The 8,267-nt window shown below is 31.2% G+C and overlaps 1 long non-coding RNA gene across 7 annotated transcripts; it reads left to right on the forward strand.

Moving 5' to 3' along the window:
- The first annotated feature begins 2,482 nt into the window (after positions 1 to 2,482).
- On the forward strand, positions 2,483 to 7,108 carry LOC126702939 (uncharacterized). Of its 7 annotated transcripts, none has more exons than XR_007647883.1 (5): positions 2,483 to 2,955; positions 3,270 to 3,351; positions 3,437 to 4,692; positions 5,512 to 5,624; positions 6,425 to 7,108. It is a non-coding gene; the product is annotated as an uncharacterized LOC126702939 (long non-coding RNA). The 7 variants fall into 7 exon arrangements; XR_007647887.1 differs by having other exon boundaries at positions 3,318 to 3,351; XR_007647884.1 differs by having other exon boundaries at positions 2,483 to 2,852.
- Positions 7,109 to 8,267: the final 1,159 nt, after the last annotated feature.

The raw sequence follows: 8,267 nt of genomic DNA on the forward strand, positions 1-8,267 counted from the left end.
TGGATTTTCAAATTTTGAATTTAACAATAAGTTATTGGTTGATGTAACATTTTTTAGAGTTATATCAAGTGTAACCTGAACCCAACCTTATATTTCTTAATTTGATGTGAATTTTTACAAATCTACCGTTAGATTACATTATCTTCATATATTTTTCATACTTAAAAAATTTAAAGGTGATCAAATATTAATAGCCATGTCATCAATCAATTGTTTAAATTTAAGTTTTCGTAATTTAAAATAAAGCATAAAAGATGAGTTTTTAGATCAAAGGGTAAATTACATCCGATTGGCAAGAAAATTGGCATGCATGTTAAAAACATATAGAAAATGTGATCCAACAGTTGGATTTTCAAAATATGAATTCAACAATAAGTTATTGGTTGATGTGACATTTTTTAGAGTTACATTAAGTGTAACTTGAACCCAACCCTATATTTCTTAATTCGATGTGAATTTTGACAAATCTACCGTTAGATTACATTATCTTCATATATTTTTCATGCTTACAAAATTTCAAGGTGATCAAAGATTAATAGCCACGTCATCAATCGATTGTTTAAATTTAAGTTTTTGTAGTTTAAAATAACGCATAAAATATGAGTTTAAAGATGAAATAGTAAATTAAATCCGATTGGCATGAAAATTGGCATTCATGTTAAGAACATATAGAAAATGTAATCCAACGGTTGGATTTTCAAAATATGAATTCAATAATAAGTTATTGGTTGGTGTAACGTTTTTTAAAGTTACTTTAGGTGTAACTTGAACCCAGCCCTATATTTCTTAATTCAATGTGAATTTTGACAAATCTACTGGCAAATTACATTATCTTCATATATTTTTCATGCTTACAAATTTTCAAGGTGATTAAAGATTAATAACTATGTTATCAATCAATTGTTTAAATTTAAGTTTTTGTAGTTTAATATAACGCATAAAATATGAGTTCACAGATCAAATGGTAAATTACATCCAATTGGCATGAAAATTGGTATGCATGTTAATAACATATAGCACATGTAATCCAATGGTTGGATTTTGAAAATATGAATTCATTAATAAGTTATTGTTAGTGTAACATTCAATAATATGTTATTGACCACGCCATTTTCTAAATCCAACCGTTTGATTATGACCATAATTTACCAGAATTAAACTTTCATTACACTCTTCAAATCCAACGGCTAGATTTCAAATCTAAGAATGGCATGTGATGGATATGTGCTATGTACTTGTATGGTTATGTTTACTCAATCTGACCATCCAATTAGTCATATTATTTTTTTAAAATGTAAACGAAGTTAGTCACATATTAAAATTCTTACATAAATTTAATAATAGCTATGATATTTTTTTTAAAATTTTTAATAAGATAGAACGTGTGATAATTTTTGTTGTGTGATATATATATATATATATATAAATATTTTGAGAAAGTTGTGTGGTGACTTTTATTGAGTATATGTGATTGTTTTTTGTTTTTAAATTTTATTTTATAGCTCATTAATAAAATGACCAAGTGACTTCACCAAATTGCAGATTTTTTAAAATAAATATAATTTTTTTGTTTTTATTTTTTTCTCATATTTCTAAGTTGATAAAAATATTAATTTAACTACTATCTAAACTCTTCATCTAAACATTTTTTTTTTATTTAAATTATATTATCACGTGTAATCATATGTCGTAACATTAATATGTTTTAAGCCAACGTCAATTGCGTGTACCTTTTTTTTCTTTTTTTGTAGAGTTAAACCACTCATGTACTTTGTGATCTAAAATAGGTTACCTTGTTCTAGTAGAAGTAAAATTGACCTTACCTTGTTCGGTCATTTTTTTTTTTACGTTAATGGGGTAAGTTGGCCTTTTTTTATATTAATTATTAAATTATATTTTACTAATTTGTAGTACTAAATTATATTTTATTAATTTGAAGTATTATATTATATTTTATTAATTTTTAATATTAAATTATATTTAAATAATTGGAAGTATTAAATTATATTGGAATTATTATATATATATATATTTTTTTGTGAGGCAACTCATCACTTAACGCATTTAGACTTAGGAAAAAAAAAAAAAAAAAAACAAACAAAGGAAGAAAATGAAAAATCATGCCCAGTACCAATACAAAAGAAAAAAAATTCTTCTTTAAAAAATAAAATATCCAATTAAAACTTTTTTTTAAACTTTAATCAATAGAAAAATCTTGTTAAAACTTAAAAAAAAAAAAGAAAAAAAAAGCATGTCATGCCCGTCATGGCCAGGAAAGAAAAATGAAAAAAAATGTAAAAAGAAAACTTAACAAAAAGGGCTTATTAACAATAAAGAAAAGACAAAGGAAAAAAAAGAAAAAAAGAAAAAAAAGAAAGAAGAAGCATATCAGCAAATACAAAGAAAAAATAAAAGGAAAACAAAGAAACGATTAGACCAGAGCAAAAAAAAAAAAAAAAAAAAAAAAAAAAAAAAAAAAAACAGCAACAACAACAACAACAATAGCTTTGGTTAGGGTTTTAATTTTTTCTCTTCTTACCCATTACACCAGCCGTCACTCTCTTTCTCCCTCACCCTTACCCTCACCCTCACGTTCGCCTCTCTCTCTCTCTCTCTCTCTCCCTGCCTCCCTCACCTGGCCTTTCCGCCGCCGCCGCCACTTCCCACCCTAGCCATCGCCGTGCTCTCCCCTTATTCTCGACTCTCTCTCTCTCCCTCATCCTCGCCTCTCACTCTCTCCCTCACCCTTGCCACTCTGCCGCCAGCCACCACTGCTGCAGCCCTACTCCTCTTCCCCTTTCCTCCTCTCATGTCCACCTCCGCCGCTAGTCTCCTCCACCGCCAATTTTCTAGTACCTCCTCTACCCTTTGTAATTTTTATTTTGTATTTTTTGTTTTTGGGTTTTTTGTTCAATATTTAGAGTGTGGGTTTTCTGGAACCTCCTCTACCCATCGGTGAGTTTTTTCTTTTTTTTTTAATTGTAGAAATTTCATATAAATACATTACAAGAAAATCATTGATTTGAATTTCATATTTTTGTGATTGAATATACTATTGGGGTTTAGGTTGCAATGTGATTTTGATTTGCAATTTTTTTTCCCTATTGGGTCTTGTGGTTAGTGCTTTGATATGGATGTTTGGCTGTGGGATTGGGGTTCAAAAAAAATTGGGGTTTTTGTTTTTGGTTGATTGTGAATTCCATAAGTATTTTTTGATTTGGGATTTTCAGAGTTGGGTATGTATATTGCTTGTGCTCATTTGGCTATAGGTTTGGGTTTGTGCTTGTGTTTGAAACGTGGGTTTTATGTTGACCCAGAGGCGAAGCTCCTGTTTATCATTCGCATTCGTGGGTAAGTTTTCCTGTTTGATTTTTCCGTTACATGAATCTTTATGGTAGATCACCAGGTTCTTATTATTGGAATTTGGAACTTACAGTATCAATGCCATGCACCAAAAGACTAGAAAGATCTTGCAGCTCTTGCGTTTGAGACAGGTATTACATGAAACTCACCCCTTATGGTACTATAAAATGGCATCTGGTTATTGTAGTTTTTATTTATGTTTTTGTGTTGGTCATGACGGTAAATATATCCTTTTGAAGGCTAAGGCAGGTTCAGACTATTTGTTTATTGTACCGAATAGTTTTAGTAAAAGTACTCGTTTTTAAAGCTATTTAAGTTTAAGCTCCTTGGGTCATAGTCTAGAAATCTTTGAGGCAAAGCTCAAACATCTAGTGTCAAGGTGTTTGGGTGTAAGCACCTTTTTTATTTTGACCTTTTAGAACTTTATATAAGCATTAAGTACACACTATTTCTAGTAGGTTTACTGCTGAATAGTTTGAAACTTGAAGCCCTTTGTTGTGAGTGTTATGAAAAGCTAATCTGAAACTATGCCTGATTCTTTTATTCTGAATGCTGGGACATGCCTAATTATTTTATTCTTTTAATCTGAAACTATGATAAGCTAACTGACACTGAATGCTGAAACTTGGCCCACGTATTTAGTCATCAAAGGGAAGTTTCAATTGCATTGAATTCAGCCCAATATTTTAAAGAAAATTAAACAGAGGCATCATCCGTGGCCGCCACCTTGCCTCCATTAATGACCAGTCGCCTCTTGCTTTCTCCGCTGGAAACATCACTCTCCTCAGTAATTCTTTGGGATTGTATGATCCTTATTCCACTCCTCAAATAATCATTCAAATATATGTTTTTAGTTTATATATATATATTTTGTGTGTGTGTTTTTTAGTGAGCTTTTGATATGATATTTTTTGGTTTTTTTTAAAATTTTTTTTTTTTTATATGTGATATTTTTGATTCCTGATAAGAGAAAGAGTTGTTTTTTAGTGGCCAGTTGTATTATTGTAAGTAAAAGTTATAACTTTTTGTGGTCTCCCAACCTATCCAAAAAGACCCCAAATGAATTTTTTTTTTTTTAATTTTCCTGGGTGACCAAACTGTTTGTTTCAATTAGGTTAGGTGTACTGACTTTATTATTTTATTTGGTTAATTAATTAATTTATTTTCTATGTTTGTTGATGTTTTAGTTTGCATTATGCTAATGTTTCTTTGGGGAATCCGAGTTTATCATTCTTGGTGGTGTTAGACACAGGCAGTGATTTGTTCGGGATACCATGTGATTGTCAGAAAAATGGTTGCGTAAAGGCCTTATAGTCATCATCTGGAGCGGTATGTTTACTTTTTTACTTTGAATTTTCGGTTTCTTTGTTATCGGTTTTATTACTTCCAATTGATACGGCTATATGGGTTCCTTTTTCTTCTTTTGCTATTGCAGTCATATATGCTTAAAAACTTGTTAGAAAATTGGCTTGAATAGAGTGCATTAATTGCACATAGATTTGGCATCATATAGGAATATAACCCAACTTATTAAAAGATGAATCTGTCTTATATGGCTAGGAAAGTCTCAGTCAACTTAGATTGTAGACTTTTTTTTTTCTTTTTTCTTTTTAACTATGGAATTCTACTATGGAATTTTACTATGGAATTCTACTTGAAAAGGTACTATAGGCAAATAGAATGGAACTCATATGAATGAGTAAAGCATGGCAGGGACCGAGAATCCTAGAAAGAGATGTAGTCGTCTCATGTTAATATCACTAATGAAAATGAGAAAGAACCACTAAACCAGACAGATTTAGTGGTCTGATATACTATTGAATTTTTGGTGGGTATATAATCAATTGGTGAAAGCTGTCTTGCATATTATTATAAGATTATGATTCCTTCTCTTTGATTCCAATTTAGTTAAGTTTGAAATCTTGTGGAGTTGTTTCATATCATTTTTGTATTTGTTAATTGAGTTGTGATTGTTTTATAACTACTAACAAGATGTGGTAGCCGCAAACATCCTGTTGATGATTGTCTGGTTGGTTGCTGAGTAGTGAGTAGTAGAGGAAAAGAAAAACTAAATGTTATAAATTCTTAAACTTGATGTTGTTTTCTCAATGCTGATTTTGACTAGATCTACATTGGAATTACTTTCAGGGGTATGTTGAGTTAAACACAAATTCTTCATAGCAGGGATGGGTTCTGGACATTGGTTTAAGATGATAATTGGCTCAAAGAAAGGGAAGCGCAGCAGTTCAAAACAAGTAAAGGTATGAAGCCCTTAAATTGCAATAATACTGCTAAATGGGACTATTTGCCCAACAGGCCTCCAATGGACCAAAAACTAAATTGTTATCTTCTTACTAATTTGCAATCCCTTTAGCTGTCACATTGAATTCCTACTAATTATAGGCTTAGAATTGAAATTAATGAGCTATTGTTGCTACATTATATATTGTTACTTGAAGACTGAAGAGGGGATTGAGTTTAGGAATAGGAAACCTAAATAGAGTTAGTCAAGGTTTTGGCTTAGAATTGAAATTAAGGAGCTATTGTTGCTAAATTATATATCGTTACTTGAAGATTGAAGAGGTGATTGAGTTCAGGAATAGGAAACCTGAATAGAGTTTGTCAAGGTTTGGGATTTATAATTTATGAGCTCAGGGATGGTGTACCTCCTTTGGGAAGTCCTGATTAATTGTTTTTGAATGCTTGAAGGGCTTTTTATTATATATCTTTCTTGAAGTTAAGATGTACAAATCTTGTGCTTGATATGAAAGTAGCTTTTCATGATAACTTTTCTTTTTCGTTTGAAAGGCATGATTATGTTTTTATAATGATGCAGTGGGCTTAGATATATTGTGTAGGTAGTATCAAATTAAAATATGGTGCTAGAATGGTGCATCCATTGAAAAACATTATGTTGATATTTCTATCCTTTCTTAAATTTCCTTCACCATCTGTAATTAATGGGTCTCAAGGAAAAGTCAAAGTCCTCTAAAGTTAAAATCTTTGCTATTGGCCGCTCTATCTCAACTTTTCTGATGGTTTTTAAATGATAAATCTATAGGTCTACTTGCTTCTTTTGTAACTTGGATCGGCCAAATGCCACAGTTCGTTCTAGAGGCAGAAATCCCAAAGGTATTGACACAAAACCCAATCTTTATCTTCTTTTTACAAGAATGCTTGATTTTTTTTTTTTTTTTTTATAAAAATTTTATTTACCACTTTATTGGCTTACACTTTCACAACTTAAAAAAATTGTGTAAAGAAAAACTATGTTGGTTTTATAGTGAGAAAAAGTGATAAGAATAATTGCTGCACTTTGTTTTTTCGTGTGTTTGAATCTCATTGGTTTGTGAGTAGTGGGAAAAAAAAGTAGATCAATTTGGAAGTTACAACAATCTGTAAATAATTGCCATAAAGAATAAGATAAAAATTATGATCATAGACTAACTTAGAAATAATGTGCAAAACTCTCAATTTTTGTGAGTTCCACTTATTAAAATAAGAAATAAAAACATTTTGAATAGATAATGTGAAATGCAATTTGCATGTTATTGCAAACAAATCATTATAGATAACCAGTTAACCATACATGTAGGACCATATGTATCAAATTTATTTATTTTTTGCTGTATTAGGTTGCATTTTGTTCATTGTTGTGCTCCTAAGGTCTTAGTGGAGCTAAAATTAATTATTACAGGTTATTTGTAATAGAAATAGAAATGTGGTTTTAAAACCCAGTAGAAAAGGGGGGAAAAAAAAAAAAAAACCTATAGCGGCGGTTTCGCCCGCCGCTAAAAGGTACATAGGGTACGTTGTACAAGAAGCCCTATAGCGGCGCTTATTGACCGCCGCTATAGGTGACGACATATAGCGGCGGGCCTATCCTGCCGCTAAAAGGCCTTTTGACCCGAATGACAACCTCATATGGCGGCGGTTTTTAGCCCGCCGCAATAGACCAAAAGCGCCGCTAAATGGCAGATCTATTGCGGCGCTTTTCTCGACCGCCGCAATTGACCTATAGCGGCACTGCAACACTGGCGGGACGGCCCGCCGCAATAGCACCCGCCGCTATAGGTCAAATGTACCTTTAGCGGCGCTTTTTTGGGCTTTAGCGGCGCTTCTGGCCCGCCGCAATAGCCCGTTTTTCTTGTAGTGAATAGGGCATTTTTTTAAAAAAATAATTAATTTTATAGCACCTGTAATGAATCACAATTCATATTTTCCAATAGCAAATACAATACCACATTAAACCAACAAACTAAATATATTTAATTATAATTATTTACAATAGCAAATACAATACCACAATACCAACAAACTATTTACACTAAAATGGCACAAAAATGAGCTAAATTCACAGGTATTTCAATATACTTTCAACTAAATACATCAGATTATACTCTTATTACACCTAATTTTCACTCAAATTTCAAAGCAAAATATAAGGCAATAATTCCTTGCATCTACTGATTTAACTAAGCTCAATGTGCATGATCTACAATACTTATTATGACAAAGCATTTAATGAATAATACAAAATACATTAGGTTGACAATTACACTTTCAACCAGTACTTTACATGATACATCCAAAAAAACAACAAGGAAAAGATAAAATGGTATAACTTTCAAATATACTAATACCAATGAAAAATAAACACAAACAGACTGTTACTAGATACATCTCAACAATAATCTTAATCAGCTAATAAACAAGAAACACTCTTCATTATAAAAATAATATACTACTTCATGTATAATTTACCATAAACTCATAGCACAAAATCAAGAAGAAACAAAATCAAGAAGAAAAAGAGAAGAAAACATACCAATAGCAAAAACAAACCGTAATACTATGTTCACAACCAACTTATGCATAGCTTTTAAAGTATCACTTTTCCTAAT

This window comes from Quercus robur, chromosome 10, assembly GCF_932294415.1.
Source record: "Quercus robur chromosome 10, dhQueRobu3.1, whole genome shotgun sequence".
Classification (NCBI taxonomy): Eukaryota; Viridiplantae; Streptophyta; class Magnoliopsida; order Fagales; family Fagaceae; genus Quercus; species Quercus robur.